Raw genomic sequence first — 19,833 nt, forward strand, 5'->3', positions numbered from 1 at the left:
GCCGCTGCTGCTGCCTGTCCCAAGGTTCATGATTAGCAATGGGGTGTGCTGTTAGACCAGGGCAGTGCAGAGCTCGCTGCTCCAATGGCCATCTTAGGAGCTGCCACGCATGCGCCTCCGTTTTAACCAAAAATATGTAGCATAATACATATTGGCCTAAATTGATGAAAAAATTTGATTTTTTTAAATTTTTTAGAATTGGATATGTTTGATAGCAGAAAGTAAAAAATATTGTGTTTTTTTTCAAAATTGTTGGTTTTTTTTTGTTTATAGTGCAAAAAATAAAAACTGCAGAAGTGATCAAACACCATCAAAAGAAACCTCTATTTGTGGGGAGAAAAGGGCATGCATTTTATTTGGGTATAGCGCCGCATGACCGTGCAATTGTCAGTCAAAATAACGCATTTCCAAATCACAAAAAATGGGAGTAAACCTTCTGGAGCTGAACAGGTTAATATCTGCAAAAAATAACTTTTGATCATGCCAGAAATGGTGTGATCTGAAACCTTTTTGTTTTGTGCTTAGCCTGTGCTGACTCTTGTCTGTTAGCATTGTTCCCAGTTTTCTTTGTGAACTACAGACACCCCCTCATGTTATAGAAAAAGGAAGAAGAGGTGGTGTTCAGTAGTTCTATATAGATACAAAATGGCGAGCAACAATGGCGAGTGACTATTGTCACCCTAAGACAGGAAGTATACATTGTATTACTGGCAGGACTACCATAAAAAAAAGCTTGAAAAAAAGAAAACCTATACAGCCATCACATCCATTGGGTTTACAGCATGTACTCTTTAACCACTTGCTTACTGGGCACTTAAACCCCCCTCATGCCCAGACCAATTTTCAGCTTTCAGCGCTGATGCACTTTAAATGACAATTGCGCGGGCATACAACACTGCACCCAAATTACATTTTTATCATTTTTTTCCCACAAATAGAGCTTTCTTTTGGTGGTATTTAATTACAGCTGGGAGTTTTATTTTTTGCTAAACAAACAAAAAAAGATGCAAAAAAAAAATAAAAATCATGTTTAATAGTTTGTTATAAAATTTAGCAAACAGGTAATTTTTCTCCTTCATTGAAGTGCGCTGATGAGGCGGCACTGATAGGCTGCACTTGTGGGCACTGATAGGCTGCACTGGTGGGCACTGATAGGCATAGTTAAGGCGGCACTAATAGGCACAGATAAGGCGGCACCGATGGGCACAGATAAGGCGGCACTGATGGCCAAAGATGGGCACAGATAAGATGGCACGGATGGGTGGCACAGATGGGTGGCACGGATGGGTGGCACTAAGGGGCACTGATAGGTACCACTGATAGATGGGACTGATGGGCACTGATAGGTGGCACTGATAGGTGGCTCTGATAGGTGGCACTGCTGGGCAGCACTGATGGGCACTGATGGGTACTGGTAGATGGGCACGGATATGTGGCACCTTTGTTGAGGCAGATTGTGGGCACTGCTGGGTGGCACTGTGGGCACTGCTGGGTGGCACTGTGGGCACTGCTGGGTGGCACTGACGGGGGGCACTTATTTTTTATTGAGGTGGCACTGGCAGGGGGCAGGTGGGCACTGGCAGGGCTGGCTGTGATCGGGACTGATGTCCCGATCACAGCCGCCGGTGATCGGCTCTTTTTTTTCTCCTCGCGCTGACAGCGCGAGGAGGAATAATAGCCGATTACCGGCTCCGTTGTATCACATGATCAGCTGTCATTGGCTGACAGCTGATCACGTGATAAGGGGTCGGGATCGACCCCTTGCTCGGATCGGTGATCAGGCGAGTCTCATAGACTCGCCGATCACAGAGCGCGCCGCGCGCGCCCCACAGGGGGCGCGCAGGCCGCTCGTGCACGGGACGACGTCAATAGACGTAGTCCCGGCAAAGGAGGTCCGCGCTGTAGCCCTTATTCGGCTATAGCGTGGGTCTCAAGTGGTTAATGTTATTAGGGGTTACTTTGCTTTTCCATGAAAACTGTCAAATGTTACTTTCTTTTTATTTGGCAACCAGAAGGTGTTCTATACTCCTCTGCTGGTATATTGAATGGCTCCAGAAATCTCATTTACTGCTTGTGTGATTGCCTCACTGTTTTTTTTTCTAGAAATCTTATCTGAAATTCAAGTCATATTTTAGGCATACCCTGCAATAGCAGGTTCATTTTTGATTACATATTCTCTGGTCTGTCCTTTTCTATAGGGATGCTGATACCGCATCTTTTCTCTTTTGAACATTAGAGAGTTGCTCCCATGGTCAGTATTAGAGAGATGTAATGCAAAAGTTATAACGTCTACAAACTATGGGCTATATCATGGAATTTTTATTTTGTATACTAGTAATGGTGGTGATCAGTGCCTTATAGCGGGACTGGGCTATTGCGGCGGACTATCGAAAACACTTTTGACACTTTGTGGGAACCAGTGACACTAGTACAGTGATCAGTCCTAATCATATGCACTATCACTGTACTAATGACACTGGCTGGGAAGGGGTTAAATATCTAGGGCAATGTGTGCCTAACATGTGTTTTTGTTGTACCATGTGTGCTGTATTTACTAAGGGATGTAATGGATTTTATTCCCTGCTTTGCAGGGAAAGAAAATCAATCACTTTCCCCCGTCATATGCAAAGCTCAGTCCAGCCTCTCTCCTTGACTCCTCGGATGCCGACGGTCATCTATTGGCCGATATCTGCTTCTGCTGTGGCTAATCACATGCTGTTCACATTATCCACTTGCTCAGCAAGTCGATAATAAAATCCAAAATATTAGCTGCAAGGAGATGAAAACAATTTTTTTTTGACAGTACACATTGTGAGCTATGTGCAGATATAAAATGTCATGTCCTGGTTGCATAGTTGCCAACATTGTAAAAAAAAAATTTGGGACACTTTTTTGGCAGTAGGCGGAGTAGTGGTATAATTAGGGGGCGGGGTATTCGGTTATCGCTCGTCCCCACCCCCTTTCCTGACCGGCCGGGTAGCGTGCTCGGATAAGGGTCTGATATGGACCTGGGGGGACCCCCACACCGTTTTTTCGGCGTAGGGCTTCCCCTTTATGTCCATACCAGGCGACGAGGCCAGCGACGTGTTAATCTCGATGCCGAAGGCGGCAACATTGACTTCCTTCACCAGTCCCGGCTACCTGGAGATGCGTTCAAATTGAACGGACTTTCCTCCATGTGCGGGAAAGTCCATTAATTTCAAAAGTCCGGCGGACTAGCACACACACGGCCGGATTGTCCGGTGGATAGTTTGATCGTGTGTACGCGGCATAAGAGTGTCAGCTAACTGCTCTCAGCCAATCACAGATTTTAGGGTTAAACTATTAGAGAATGGTGAGCCAGGGACATCCTGGCACTATAACAACTTCATTTTCTGCGTGAGCTGCCGGTAATGGCAGATCAGCTGAAGAAACAGCACGCACGGTCCGTTTCTTCAGTGCGCATGTGCCATTGATGCACTGACGATGCCATTGAAAATCTCCCTTAGAGGGAAGCTATATGGACAAATTGGGCCAGCTCATGATTTCTGCCCACTTTTGGGGTCCATTGGAAAATTTTGACTACTATACATACTTCTTTCTCCACCAATTGGAGCTTCATGACGCTGGTGGGGACCCGCCCTTTGCTGGGGATTTAAGCTGTCTGTGGTAACCAGCTGACCATTTCACCTTGTTCATCCACACAAGCAGGATTCCATGCATATCTGCAGCCATAGAATTATACACAAGGTAACTGAGATTATTACATTTAAAATGATTGCAATAATTGCACATTATTCATTTATTTCATTTACCTACAAGTATGGATTTGTTCCATCAATAGTAAATAATCTCAATAGGCTTTATCTCTATATTTCTGCAGAATAGCACGGCCTGGTAAGCACACATCCTACACTATCATGGTCACCTGGGCTTTACACAGCTGCTATCCTCGTTTCGGGTGTGATTCCTCACCTCAGCCCCGGGGAGATCGATATCCCTGTCCTCTGTATCTCCTGGACAGATGCTTGGTGTCACCTATGGGCCAGACAGTAAGTTATAGCCCCCCCCCTTTTCTTGAGAGATTGTTCTCCGTTTAAAGGTTATCCCATATTTATAGACACTTTTGATCTAATTTCAGAGCATTTGTACACCTGATGATTGACAAGAGCCATGAAACATGCGTTGAGTATATAACCAAACTGATGCCCAGATCATTTCGACTTACTATGAGCAATGGCTAATGTTTATTGGTTTTATGAATGGATGAGTATATCTACACATCTGCATTGCTAATGATGTTGTATTGTACCTTGCAAAATGACTGTATATCTAAACAAATGTATTTAAAGAAATGTGCTAAAGTTAATTGTGTCTTATATTAGTTTGACACTTTTTGTGATATGGTTTGTACCCAACAAATAAATATATATTTTTTACTCAGCAACACGCCTCATTTAAAGTCCCATTTGCCCTTTTTTTGAATGTTACTATATATACTTGTTTACCATTGTCAAATCCTATTAGGACAAATTTTTTTCACTTAAGTTTACATAACAATTATTTATATGTATAATCTAAATGATTGAATTGCCTAATTTAGTGCTCCTACAAATAAAAATCCCCATTTAACGTGTGTCCTATTTAAAGCGGAGGTCCACCCTAAAGTGGACCTTCCGCTCATCGGAACCCTCCCCCCCTCCGGTGCCACAATCGGCACCTTTCAGGGGGGAGGGGGGTGCAGTTACCTGGATAATCCAGGTAACTGCACCCACTTCCGGGACAGCTCTCTGCGGAAAGGGGCGTAACATACGCCCCTTTCCGCAAGTGCCCGCCCCTTCCTGCAAGTGCCCCGCTGCCTGCTGGGAAACACACAGCTCCCAGAGGCAGCGGGGAGCGTCCTTATTGCGCAGCGCAATTCGCGCATGCGCAGTAGGGAACCGGGAAATGAAGCCGAAAGGCTCCATTTCCTGATTCCCCATACCCCAAGATGGCGGCGGCTTCGGGTGCCGACATCGCGGGCGCGCTGGACAGGTAAGTGTCACTATTTTAAAAGTCAGCAGCTGCAGTATTTGTAGCTGCTGGCTTTTAAAAAAAAAAAAAACGCGGAGTCCCGGTGGACTCCCGCTTAATACACTTTTCATCTGTATATCATGGGTAATATAAATAAAAAATCAGATGAGATAATTTAGACCCCTTATCAATGTAAATTTCTTAGTGACAGAAAACTTTAAGTAGCACATAATCTACCCATGATACATCAGGTTTAATTAAACTAATTGACTCAATTTTTTTGCAGACTTTCATCTATGGACAATGCCTATCAGTAGGCTGTTGTACATCCCTTGTGGGTGCTGGCTTTCTGTTCCTTTTCCTCTTCTCCATCCTTCCCTTCCCCCCTTCTCTTTACCTTTTCCTATCTTTCTGCCCTTCCCATGTTTTCTATATGGTGCACTTTCCATGGACTTGTGTTCCTTGGATGCTCTTTTAGCCATGGTATGTATATTAGCAATTTAATATGCAATTAAATAATACTACATCCAGTATGTATGTTTTTCTTTTTTTTTTTTAAATGTTGTTTAGATAATGGTTTCTGATACCATGTAATATTTAATTATGATTATATATAGAGATAGTACATGGACATAATATTAATTACAATGTACCCTCTAGTACCAATAGGATCCCCTATAGAAGCTACTGGCAAAACGCGTAGCGATCCATTGGTGCTGATACTGCGATTTCGGTCGTTTGGCCTCCAGCCAGAAGGGATCTTCTTGGACTACAGTGATACCACTCTATGGGCCATCTATGCGGTTTTCTATGTTTAGCCTCCCCATATATACATATGGGATAGTATACCAATAAGACATGTCTATGTTTATATTTTTTTGTCATATGTTTTAAATGTGATTTAAATACATTTTGACATTTTATTATAATGTGAGGCCATTTTCTTTCTTATTGGGATTATAGTGGCAATCTTTAAAGTCTGTTTTTAAATTTTTCCCTCTTTTTTTTTTGTGCCTATATAAGTGGATGTGGTGCCACGCTCTGCAGTTTATGTCTCAAACCTTTTTCACAAGAATTAGCTGGTTTGTTAAAGTGTTAAAGTGTGTGTCTCTCTCTCTCTCTCTCTCTCTCTCTCTTCGCTTGTGTGTGTGTCTCTCTCTCTCTCTTGCTTGTGTGTGTCTCTCTCTCTCGCTTGTGTGTGTCTCTCTCTCTCTCTCGCTTGTGTGTGTCTCTCTCTCTCTCTCTCGCTTGTGTGTGTCTCTCTCGCGCTTGTGTGTGTCTCTCTCTCTCTCGCGCACTTGTGTGTGTGTTTCTCTCTCTCTCTCTCGCTTGTGTGTGTCTCTCTCTCGCTTGTGTCTCTCTCTCTCTCTCGCTTCTCTCTCGCTTGTCTCTCTCTCGCTTGTCTCTCTCTCGCTTGTCTCTCTCTCTCTCTCTCCTCTCCCTCTCCCTTCTTCTCTCTCTCGCTTGCCTGTCTCTCTCTCGCTTGCCTGTCTCTCTCTCGCTTGCCTGTCTCTCTCTCTCTCTCTGCCTGTCTCTCTCTCTCTCGCTTGTCTCTCTCTCTCGCTTGTCTCTCCCTCTCTCTCTCTCCCTTTCCCTCTCTCTCTCTCTCGCTTGCCTGTCTCTCTCTCTCTCGCTTGACTGTCTGTCTCTCTCTCTCTCTCGCTTGTCTCTCTCTCTCTCTCGCTTGTCTCTCTCTCTCTCTGCTTGTCTCTCTCTCTCGCTTGTCTCTCTCTCTCTCTCGCTTGTCTCTCTCGCTTGTCTCTCTCTCTCACTCACTTGTCTCTCTCTCTCACTTGTCTCTCTCTCTCTCTCGCTTGTCTCTCTCCCTCTCTTGCTTGTCTCTCTCTCTCTCGCTTGTCTCTCTCTCTCTCGCTCTCTCTCTCTCGCTTGACTCTCTCTCTCTCTCTCTCGTGTCTCTCCCTCTCTCTCGCTTCTCTCTCTCGTGCTTCTCTCTCTCTCTCTCTCTCGTGCTTGTGTGTGTCTCTCTCTCTCTCGCTTGTGTGTCTCTCGCTCTGTGTCTCTCTCTCTCTCTCTCTCTCTCGCTTGTGTGTGTCTCTCTCTCGCTTGTGTGTGTCTCTCTCTCTCTCTCTCTCTCGCCTCTTCTCTCTCTCTCGCACGCCCCTCTCTCGCTCGCCTCTCTCTCTCTCGCCTCTCTCTCTTGCCTCTCTCTCTCTCTCTCGCCTCTCTCTCGCTCGCCTCTCTCTCTCTCTCTCGCTCGCTCTCTCTCTCTCTCTCTCGTTCGTGTCTGTGTGTCTCTCTCTCTCGTTCGTGTCTGTGTCTCTCTCTCTGCCTCTCTCTCTCTGCCTCTCTCTCTCTCGCTTGTCTCTCTCGCTTGTGTGTGTGTGTCTCTCTCTCTCGTGCTTGTGTCTCTCTCTCGCGCTTGTCTCTCTCTCTCTCGCGCGCTTGTGTGTCTCTCTCTCACGCTTGTGTGTGTGTTCTCTCTCTCTCTCGCGCTTGTGTGTCTCTCTCTCTCTCTCGTGTGTGTGTGTCTCTCTCTCTCTCTCGCTTGTCTCTCTCTCGCTTGTCTCTCTCTCTCTCGCTTGCCTGTCTCTCTCGCTTGCCTGTCTCTCTCTCTCTCTCGCTTGTCTCTCTCTCTCTCTTGCTTGCCTCTCTCTCTCGCCTCTCTCTCTCTTGCTTGTCTCTCTCTCGCTTGTGTCTCTCTCTCTCTCTCGCTTGTGTGTGTGTCTCTCTCTCTCGCTTGTGTGTGTGTCTCTCTCTCTCTCTCTCTCGCTTGTGTGTCTCTCTCTCTTTCGCTTGTCTCTCTCTCGCTTGTCTCTCGCTCTCTCGCTCTCTCTCTCGCTCGCCTCTCTCTCTCGCTCGCCTCTCTCGCTCTCTCTCTCGCTCTCTCTCTCGCTCTCTCTCTCGCTTGCCTCTCTCACTTGCCTCTCTCTCGCTTGCCTCTCTCGCTTGCCTCTCTCTCTCTCGCTTGCCTCTCTCTCTCTCTCTCTCTTGCTTGCCTCTCTCGCTCTCTATTTCTCGCTTGCCTCTCGCTCTCTCTCTCTCTCTCTCGCTTGCCTCTCTCTCTCTCTCTCTCGCTCTCTCTCTCTCGCTTGTCTCTTTCTCTCTCTCTCTCGCTCTCTCTCTCTCGCTTGCCTCTCTCTCTCTCGCTTGCCTCTCTCTGTCTTGCCTCTCTCTCTTTCTCGCTTGCCTCTCTTGCTCTCTCTCTCTCTCACTTGCCCCTCTCTCTCTCGCTTGCCTCTCTCGCTCTCTCTCTCTCGCTTGCCTTTCTCGCTCTCTCTCTCTCTCGCTTGCCTCTCTCTGTCTTGCCTCTCTCTCTCTCGCTTGCCTCTCTCTCTCTCGCTTTCCTCTCTCTCGCTTGCCTCTCTCTCTCCCTCTCGCTTGCCTCTCTCTCTCTCGCCTCTCTCTCTCTCGCCTCTCTCGCCTCTCTCTCTCGCCTCTCTCTCGCCTCTCTCTCTCTCTCGCCTCTCTCTCTCTCTCGCCTCTCTCTCTCTCTCGCCTCTCTCTCTCTCTCGCCTCTCTCTCTCTCTCGCCTCTCTCTCTCGCCTCTCTCTCTCTCTCTGCCTCTCTCTCGCCTCTCTCTCTCGCCTCTCTTTCTCTCTCGCCTCTCTCTCGCTTGCCTCTCTCTCTCGCCTCTCTCTCGCCTCTCTCTCGCTTGCCTCTCTCTCTCTCGCCTCTCTCTCTCGCGCCTGCCTCTCTCTCGCGCCTCTCTCTCGCGCCTCTCTCTCGCCTCTCTCTCTCTCTCGCGCGCCTCTCTCTCGCGTGCCTCTCTCGCGCGCCTCTCTCTCGCGCGTGCCTCTCTCTCTCTCTCTCTCGCGCCTCTCTCTCGCGCGCGCCTCTCTCTCTCTCTCTCATGCGCGCCTCTCTCTCTCTCACGCGCACCTCTCTCTCTCGCGCACGCGCCTCTCTCTCTCGCGCGCCTCTCTCTCTCTCGCACGCGCCTCTCTCTCGCCTCTCTCTCTCGCCTCTCTCTCTCGCGCCTCTCTCTCGCGCCTCTCTCTCTCGCGCGCGCCTCTCTCTTTCTCTCTCTCGCGCGCCTCTCTCTCTCGCGCCTCTCTCTCTCGCGCGCTTGTCTCTCTCTCTCGCCTCTCTCTCTCTCGCGCTTGTCTCTCTCACGCCCCTCTCTCTCTCGCCTCTCTCTCTCGCCTCTCTCTCTCGCCTCTCTCTCTCTCTCTCGCCTCTCTCTCGCCTCTCTCTCGCGCTTGTCTCTCTCTCTTGCGCTTGTCTCTCTCTCTCTCTCTCGCTCGCGCTTGTCTCTCTCTCTCGCGCTTGTCTCTCTCTCGCGCTTGTCTCTCTCTCTCTCTCACGCGCTTGTCTCTCTCTCTCTCGCTTGTCTCTCTCTCTCTCTCGCTTGTCTCTCTCTCTCTCTCGCTTGTCTCTCTCTCTCTATCGCGCGCGCTTGTCTCTCTCTCTCTCGTGTGCGCTTGTCTCTCTCTCTCTCGCGCGCGCTTGTCTCTCTCTCTCGCGTGCGCGCGCTTGTCTCTCTCTCTCTCGCGCGCTTGTCTCTCTCTCGCGCACTTGTCTCTCTCTCTCGCGCGCGCTTGTCTCTCTCTCTCGCGCGCGCTTGTGTCTCTCTCTCTCTCTCTCGCGCGCGCGCTTGTCTCTCTCTCTCATGCGCGCTTGTCTCTCTCTCTCTCGTGCGCGCGCTTGTCTCTCTTTCTCTCGCGCGCGCGCTTGTCTCTCTCTCTCTCGCGCGCGCTTGTCTCTCTCTCTCGCGCGCGCGCTTGTCTCTCTCTCTCGCGCGCGCGCTTGTCTCTCTCTCTCCTGCCTCCCCTCTGTAATTATAAAAAGGCTTTTTACAAATAATGTTTGTTTTTTATTCTGTACATTTAATTGCATATTTAATAAATTTAACATACAAATAAAATTATACAAATAAAATTCGATATTCTCATACATTTTGTGTGTGTTTATTTTTTTTTTAATGGTTATAGGTCAGATTATATCTAAGGTCTGTATCTCACACTCATGTTACTATAAGAATATATACATTTATTATTTCTATATCACACAAGAAAGCAAACCAAAATCTCTTGAGAGTGGAGATATATTTTTTGGTGTAAATTCATTAGTCTTTGTTGTGCACCTGGTGACACTATTTATGGCAGAAGTGTGTGGTGACAACTGATGAATAATTAAAATTTATTAAGAAACGTTTGAAAATTCATTATATATATATATATATACGTATAATGCCATCGCGAGCGCGGCGGCATGCTCGTGTGCTGGCTGGGACCCCTGTGAGTCCGGTTGCAGGTCTCACGGGCATACCCGCAATTGTTTCACGGAGCGGCTGAATGAGGAAATGCCGTTGTAAACAGCATCTCCCCGTTCTGCCTAGCAACTAGTGACACTGATCTCTGCTCCATGTGATTGGAGCAGAGATCAGTGTTCACTAAATTAAAGTCCGGCCCCCAACAGTTAGTAACACACCCCTAGGAACACTTAACCCCTACACTGCCACCCACTGCTTAACCCCTTCACTGCCAGTGTCATTTACACAGGAATCACTGCATTTAAATAGCTGGGATTGCTGTATAAATGACAATGGTCCCAAAAATGTCTCAAAAATCCCCGATGTGTCCGCTATAATGTTTCAGTCACAATAAAAATCGCTGATAGCCGCCATTACTTTAAAAAAATAAAATAAATAAAAATGCCATAAAACCATCCCTTAGTTTGTAAACGCTACAACTTTTGTGCAAACCAATCAATCGCTTACTGCGTGGCTTTTTTTTTTTTTGACACATAAGCTGAATTACCTAATCGAGGGGTGCCCAATCGCTGGTCCTCTGATGTGGCATGCCATGTCTTGCTCTGAGATGGCGGGTAAGCATGCCCAGATCGCTGGTTCTTGACCCGCCATCTCCAAGCATCAGCGCAAAGAACTGAGCTGTTCTTAACCACTTGCTTACTGGGCACTTAAACACCCTTCCTGCCCAAACCAATTTTCAGCTTTTGGTGCTCTCACACTTTGAACGACAATTACTCAGTCATGCAACACTGTACCCAAATGAATTTTGTGTCCTTTTTTTCCCACAAATAGAGCTTTCTTTTGGTGGTATTTGATCACCTCTGGGGTTTTTATTTTTTGCGCTATAAAAGAAAAAAGACCGAAAATTTTGAAAAAAACGCATTTTTCTTTGTTTCTGTGATAAAATTTTGCAAATTATAATTTTTTTTTCATAAATTTTGGCCACAATTTATACTGCTACATATCTTTGGTAAAAATAACCCAAATTAGTGGATATTATTTGGTCTTTGTGAAAGTTAGAGAGTCTCCAAGCTGTGGTGCGAATCGCACAAAATTGATCACACCTGATGTACTGGTGGCATATCTCATTTCTTGCGACCCGAACAAGTCAGGAAAGTACAAATACCCCCCAAATGACCCCTTTTTTGAAAGTAGACATTCCAAGGTATTTACTAAGATGCATGGTGAGGTTTTTGATGTTGTCATCTTTTTCCCACAATTCTTTGCAAAATGAAGATTTTTTTTTTTTTTCCCCTCACAAAATTTTCAATGTAATAGGTTATTTCTCTCACGTGGCATGTGTATACCACAAATGACACCCCAAAATACGTTCTGCTACTCCTTCTGAGTATTACGATACCAAATGTGTGAGACTTTTACACAGCCTGGCCACATACAGAGGCCCAATATTGAAATAGCACCATCAGGCGTTATAGGAGCATAAATTACACATTTCATTTCTCAACCACCTATTACAGTTTTGAAGGCCCTGGAGCACCAGGACAATGGAAATGCCCACAAAGTGACCCCATTTTGGAAAGCTAACACCCCAACGTATAATCTATGAGGCATAATGAGTCGTTTGAATGGTTCATTTTTTTTCCAGAAGTTTTGGGAAAATGTGGAAAAAAATGAAAACGCATTTTTTTTACGCAAAGTTGTCCATTTATAAGATATTTCCAACACATAGCATATACATAGCAAAAATGACACCCCAAAATACATTCTTCTACTCCTCCTGAGTATAACGATACCAAATGTGTGAGACTTTTACACAGCCTGGCCACATACAGAGGCCCAATATTGAAATAGCACCATCAGGCGTTCTAGGAGCATAAATTACACATCTTATTTCTCAACCACCTATTACAGTTTTGAAGGACCTGGAGCACCAGGACAATGGAAATGCCCACAAAGTGACCCCATTTTGGAAAGCTAACACCCCAACGTATAATCTATGAGGCATAATGAGTCGTTTGAATGGTTCATTTTTTTTCCAGAAGTTTTGGGAAAATGTGGAAAAAAATGAAAACGCATTTTTTTTACGCAAAGTTGTCCATTTATAAGATATTTCCAACACATAGCATATACATAGCAAAAATGACACCCCAAAATACATTCTTCTACTCCTCCTGAGTATAACGATACCAAATGTGTGAGACTTTTACACAGCCTGGCCACATACAGAGGCCCAATATTGAAATAGCACCATCAGGCGTTCTAGGAGCATAAATTACACATCTTATTTCTCAACCACCTATTACAGTTTTGAAGGACCTGGAGCACCAGGACAATGGAAATGCCCACAAAGTGACCCCATTTTGGAAAGCTAACACCCCAACGTATAATCTATGAGGCATAATGAGTCGTTTGAATGGTTCATTTTTTTTCCAGAAGTTTTGGGAAAATGTGGAAAAAAATGAAAACGCATTTTTTTTACGCAAAGTTGTCCATTTATAAGATATTTCCAACACATAGCATATACATAGCAAAAATGACACCCCAAAATACATTCTTCTACTCCTCCTGAGTATAACGATACCAAATGTGTGAGACTTTTACACAGCCTGGCCACATACAGAGGCCCAATATTGAAATAGCACCATCAGGCGTTCTAGGAGCATAAATTACACATCTTATTTCTCAACCACCTATTACAGTTTTGAAGGCCCTGGAGCACCAGGACAATGGAAATGCCCACAAAGTGAACCCATTTTGGAAAGCTAACACCCCAACGTATAATCTATGAGGCATATTGAGTCGTTTGAATTGTTCATTTTTTTTCCAGAAGTTTGGGGAAAATGTGGAAAAAAAATGAAAACGCATTATTTTTACACAAAGTTGTAAATTTATAAGATATTTCCAACACATAACATTTACATAGCAAAAATGACACCCCAAAATACGTTCTACTACTCCTCCTGAGTATAACGATACCAAATGTGTGAGACTTTTACACAGCTTGGCCACATACAGAGGCCCAACATGCAAGGAACACCATCAGGTGTTCCAGGGACACATAGCATGCACATACCAAGAATTACACCCCAAAATACATTCTGCCGAGAAAAGAGTAAACAAAAGATTACCTGTGGTTTTAGCAGCGCAGTTGTCCACAGGATGATAGCACTGGTCCAGGCAGCAGACAGGGACTTGGTCAGCAAAAGTGAACACAATTTTCCAGGCAACAGGCAGGTATACTGTCCATAGTCAATATTGGCAGCAGGCAGGGATACTGTCCATATACAGTCCAAGGTCAGTGCAGGCAGAGATCGTCAGCATTGCCATAATATTGGTCCTGGTAGTAGGCAGGAACATGGTCCATCCATGTGGTGTGGTCAGTTCATGCGACAGGCAGAGGCATGATGGTATAGGTCCTACAGGCAGCAGGCAGAAGTAGGGCCTTGTTCAGGACAGAATGGGGATAGGGGTAGAGGCTTCTCCCACCCAAATCTCTTTGAAGCCTCCGAGTCTCCAGACCCTAGGAATGAGAAAACAAAGGAAATTGTCTTCTTCATCCAAAAAATCTATTCTGGAGCCCCTCACATATGTGAGACCCCTGTTATGAATCCCACTAGTCCACTGAGAGGGTACAAGATCAGTCCAAGAGGCAGGCAAAAGGCATGGTCAAACAGTCCAGGGTCAGTTCCAGATCAGGCAGAGGTATGTACAGAATCAGTAGGCAGAAGCATGGTCGAATAAAAGTCCAGGGTCAGTTCCAGATCAGGCAGAGGCATAAACAGAATCAGTAGGCAGAAGCGTGGTCGAATAACAAGCCAGGGTCAGTTCCAGATCAGGCAGAGGTATGTACAAAATCAGTAGGCAGAAGCGTGGTCGAATAACAAGCCAGGGTCAGTTACAGAGCAAGCAGAGGCATAAGGGGTTTGAAGGTAAATGGCAGGAAGTGAGGGTTAGGGTTACCATACTTCACTAATAATTCACTAAAGTATGGTAACGGCGGAAACAGTCACCTATGCAGAGGCCTGGTTGGGAAGGGCATTGGGCACAATGATAAGTGGTGTCTCTTCTCACTCCTCGTTTGCTGCACACCCGACATTTTTTCTGATGTCTTCGGCCTGTTGGTTTGGGAGGGATTTTGTCAGGAAAGTGGCGTTCAGAGAGTCTGCTAATTACATCGGATCGAATGTTTTGTGGCGGGCCGTTGGGGTATATAAGGGCAGTGGTGATTTCCTCCTGGTAGCCAAGGAAGGGTATGGGTCTTTCTGTGGACTTACGATAAATGACATATGTGTTGTATATGGCCAAATTAAAGAAATAAATTGAAATTTTTTTATACCACTTGTATGTTCTTCTCATGGCAAGATAGGGTTCGAGCATCTGGTCGTTCAAGTCGACACCCCCCATGAACATGTTGTACTCATGGATACAAGTGGGTTTTTGTATTGGGCCATCCCTCCTGGTGATCTCAACAAAAGTGTTGTTGTGGATCGAAGAAAGCATGTAGACATCCCTTCTGTCCCTCCACTTCACAGTCAAAATTTCCTCGTTCCGTAAGCTCGCCGCTTCGCCTTTTCTTAGCCTTTTGTTGACGAGGCTTTGAGGAAAGCCCTTCCGGTTCGTTCGTACGGTGCTACATGCTGGAGTTTGCTTTCTATGGAGGTTGCGGAACAGGGGTAAACTGGTATAAAAATTGTCCACATACAGATGGTAGCCTTTCTCAAGGAGTGGGTTTATGAGTTCCCAAACAACTTTTCCACTCGATCCGATGTATTCGGGGCAATTAGGGGGATGTAGCTGGCTGTCCTTCCCTTCGTATACCATGAAGGAATATGTATACCCTGTGGCTCGGTCACACAACTTATACATCTTCACTCCATAGCGGGCCCTTTTGGAGGGAATAAATTGCTTTAGCCCCAGCCTGCCAGAAAATTTTATCAGGGACTCATCCACACATATGTGTTGGTCTGGGGTAAACAACTGGGGGAAAATCTGAGAAAAATAATTTATTAGTGGCCGAATTTTGTAAAGTTTTTCAAAATTTGGATCATTCCGGGGAAGGCACTGGGTATTGTCGTTAAAGTGTAGGAATCTCATTATCGTTAGATATCTGGTCCGGGACATTATTGAGGAAAAGATGGGCATGTGATAGATGGGGCGGGATGACCAATATGCACGTATTTCATTTTTATTGTTTAGTCCCATACAAAATGTGAGGCCCAAAAAAATTTTAAACTCCTCCACTGTTAGGGCTCTCCACTCGTAGGGACGGGCATAAGAGGACGTTGGGTTGCTTTCAATAAATTGTTGGGCATATAGGTTGGACTGGACCACAATGGATTCAAGCAAGTCCTCTGTAAAAATTAGGTGGAAAAAGTCCATCAGGGAAAAATTTTGTGTGTCCACCTGGACTCCTGGGTTGGCAGTGAAAGGGGGAATGTTGGCTTCTCCTGAGTTAGGAGGAAGCCACAAGGGGTTCTGGAGGGAATAGGGAAGGCTGGCATGGGACCTAACCCTTTGGGGCCGAGTTGACACCCCACTGGTACGTGGCCTTTGCCGAGGTACTGTGGTGCCGGTGGATGGCACTGGGTTGCCGGTGGATGGCTCTGCGGTGCTGGTGGATGGTACCGCCTCCTCACCAGTGCGCCTTCGTCTGACGGGCGGACTATCATCTTCCTCCTCTGAGGCTGTCATGGTACCACTGCTGAGGACAGGCTCGTAGTCCACGTCAGAGTCACAATCTGAATATGAGGAGGAATCCGAAGCGGAAACCTCCCCGTTGCTCTCGTCGGCTGCAAGGATATCATATGCCTCCTCAGCTGAATACAATCTTTGTGACATTTTTATTGATCACAAATGGCACCGACAGGCGACGCTGATGTGGCAGGTGACACTGACAGCACTGATCACAGGTGACACTGACGACATGTGGCACTGACGACACGTGGCACTGACAACACGTGGCACTGGAGGCAGATGGGGCTGACAGATGGGACTGACAGATGGGACTGACAGATGTGGCTGGCAGATGTGGCTGACAGATGTGGCTGACAGATGTGGCTGGCAGATGTGGCTGGCAGATGTGGCTGGCAGATGGCACTGGGGCTGGCACTGGCAGATGGCACTGGCTATTTGCTCTGGCTAATTGCTCTGGCAAATGGGGCTGGCAGATGGCACTGCGGCTGGCAGATGGCGCTGGCACTGGCGCTGGCACTGGCAGGTGGCACTGGCAGGTGGCACTGGCACTGGCGGCACTGGCACTGGCGGCACTGGCGCTGACGGCACTGGGGCTGACGGCACTGGGGCTGACGGCACTGGGGCTGGCAGGTGGCACTGGCAGGTGGCACTGGCAGGTGGTAGGTGGCACTGGCGCTGGCACTGGCGGCACTGGCACTACTGGCAGATGGCACTGCTGACAGATGGCACTGGGCTGACAGATGGCACTGGGCTGACAGTTGGCACTGGGCTGACAGTTGGCACTGGTACTGGGGCTGACAGATGTTAGTCACAGTAGTAATTCAGTGTAACACTCACAGATCCGCTCTCTCTCCTCACACGCTGTCTCTGTGTGAGGAGAGAGAGACAGGCAATGGGAGATGATCTCATTTGTTTACATTTGAGATCATCTCCTATTGGCAGCTGTGATCGCTCTGTGAACGGCCGCTTTGATTGTCCGTTCACGGCGATCTGTATTCGCCTGTCTCCGGGAGACACGGCGGATACAAAACTTCCGCGATGCGCGCCCCCGGCGGCGCGCATTGCGGAAGTAAACACAAAGCCGTCCAGGGACGACCGCCCGGACGAACCCGCCTGCCCCACGGCCGTCATTCGGCTATAGGGCGGGCGGGAGGAGGTTAAAGGAAGCAGAGCCGATGTTTCCTGTATAGCGCCAACTCCTTCACAGGCGGAGTGATACCAAATGTACTCCCGCCTATGACAGGAAGCATCAGTTCTGCTCTCTACAGCAGCCGCATGCTTCTGCTTTCTGTCACACCAATGCATTGGAACCCGCAATTTGGACGTTGGTACCAGAGCCAACCATCAGTAACAGCCAGCAGTACAAGTACCAGCCAGTGGTATCAGCTGGCATTAACCAACAGCAGTAACAGCCAGCAGTACCAGCACCTGTCCGAAGTACCAGCCCTTGAGGACAGCCAGCAGCAGCCACCAGTTATAACCACCTGGGGGACAGCAGCAACGAGCTGCAGGAATCCTGAGGAAGAAGTGAAGATCAAGGTCAGTTGAGATGCAAGAAAACAGCCGTGCATCCATGTGAAAGCAGCCTTAGGCCCCTTTCACAGGATTAGTTCGGGTCTGCCTGTCTGTTTTTCATGAGGACCCAATCTGACCCTCCATTCACCTATATAGAGCGGCAGATGTAAACAGAGTTGTATCTGCTTACAGAAGCCTATCTGTAATCCAATTTCCTTAAAAAATAAATAAATAAAAAGACGATCTGTCCCCTTCTGTTTGGGCAGATTAGAGGGCCCTTAGGGTAGAGCGAGGTGCGTCTGTGTCTGCTCTACATATGCAGAGTGGACACAGATCTTGCAATTCGCCTGCTATGCTCATTGTGGCCTGTGACTGGTTACCAAGTCACTAAAGTGGCCCTCGCTCCTCAAAAGGTTGAGCACCCCGGCCTAATCATTCTCCATTATGGAATAAAAATTACATTTTGTTTAATCCACTCACCTTCTTATTTACTTCCAGGGTCATTAAAGATCACTTTGTGTTTTGCGCAGGCATAGACTGTTACCAGCACTGTTGATGCATATTTTCTCTTCCCGAATTATTTTTTGAAGATTGCAACTTCATTTACAGAAATTCTATTTTGTTATTTTTTTTATAGATTAAAACGCACGATTGATGGTCAGGTAAGTGTCGCATATAAAATCCAGTCACTACAGCAATATAGTCTTTATAGCTGTAGACAATACAGTTTTGATTTATGATCCAGGTGCTCTTATATTATAATTGTCGAAATTTTTATTTACTTTACATTGTTTGTTTGTTTTTTTTGTTTTTTTCCTTTTAATATTTGAGTATCAACAAGGAGAAATCATTTTGAAGACATGCATTGGAGTTTATTTACGGTTGGTGGATATCTCTATTATTAAAACCTTTGATATAACCTTCTAACTTTTTTTTTTGTGCTTTTATAGCTATTTAAAATTGGGACAATAACAATACTAACCTAATCGTATCAGATTATGTTTTTACGTTCTTTTTTTTTTTTTGTCATACATTTTAATATAGTTGTAAATAAATATGGATAGTGTGTTTATTTGTAATGTGTTTTACATGTGACTTATTTCATTTTTTTCTTATTTTTTTTTACCCCTTTTTAGATATGCCTAACTGCCTCATCAAAACCTGTCGTTATGGCACTGGTCGTAATCGAAGCACAACAAATATTACATTATTTTCATTTCCCAAAAATCAGGATCAAATCAAACAGTGGCTAAGAAATGCTGGAATGCACAGCACAATGGTTGAACAATTTATACCTTTGATACTGGAAGACAAAAGAGGAGACCGATTCCGAATATGTGCTGAGCATTTCGAACCAAACAGCTTTATTCTTAAAGGCTTAAAAAAAAACTTGTGCCTAATGCTGTGCCAACCATTGTTCCACCAACAACTGAAATGCAAGTGTCAGAGAGTGCATGGAAAAAAATACTTTCCAAAAAGCCTAGATTAGAGCTCTTGAGTGGTGAAGCATCAACATCCTCAACAGTCAAGACTGGTGAGAGTAGATGCGGTTGCCATCACTCCATGGTTCCCACCAAAACACAATGTGACGCAAGTACACAAATAGACATCTTTGATTTTCCATCATTGGAATCCGAAGATAGTTATTTTAAAGTTGCAAGTGAACGTAGCATACAACTTGATCATTCATATTCCCAGGAAGATCTAACACCACAACATGAGTCCACTCCTCGCAGTAGACCATCAGGATCCAGTTTCAGGAGAACTATTCAGTCTCCTGAGGAAAGTGAATCTTTTTTAAGACCTTCTCCTTTGCCAAACCTTACAAATGCACCAATAGATTCTCCATGTGAAAGTTTGCTAACAGGAAGAAAACGTAAACTCCGATATGAGGATGATTCAAGTTATCAGCCCTCTGACTGTGAAACTCCGGATAAATATGAAACTAGTTTGGAGGACAATGATATAGAACAAATCGAAGAACCAACATGGGAACATCCTTTACAATTTATAAAAGAAAAAAAGTATATTGTGTTTGAAAGCTGCCTTGATGCATTATTATTTAAAATGAGGTGTCCGGAAAAAGAATGCTGTTCCCGAATTAAAAATTTAGAAAAGCAATTGGTTGGAAGCATGGTAGTGGTGTTTTCCACATGCGGAGGAAAACATTGCTGTGAGCTGTGGCAAAGCCAACCGAAGATTAAACATATTGCTGCTGGAAACATTTTAATTGCAGGATCGATAGTTCTCTCTGGATCTAGTTTTACTAAATTCAAAGAATTATGTGATTTCACTGGAATTGCAATGTTTGGAAAATCCTCTTTCCACATGTCACAACAACGCTTTATTTTCCCAGCAATTGACCTACACTGGAGAAAAGATCAGCAAGAGGTCAGAAACATGTTAGCTGGCAAACCCTTATTCCTGGTGGGCGATGGACAATGTGACAGCCCAGGCTT

This window comes from Lithobates pipiens, unplaced genomic scaffold (genome assembly GCF_037356315.1).
Source record: "Lithobates pipiens isolate NorthernLeopardFrog02 unplaced genomic scaffold, aLitPip1_a1.2 Scaffold_27, whole genome shotgun sequence".
NCBI lineage: Eukaryota > Metazoa > Chordata > Amphibia > Anura > Ranidae > Lithobates > Lithobates pipiens.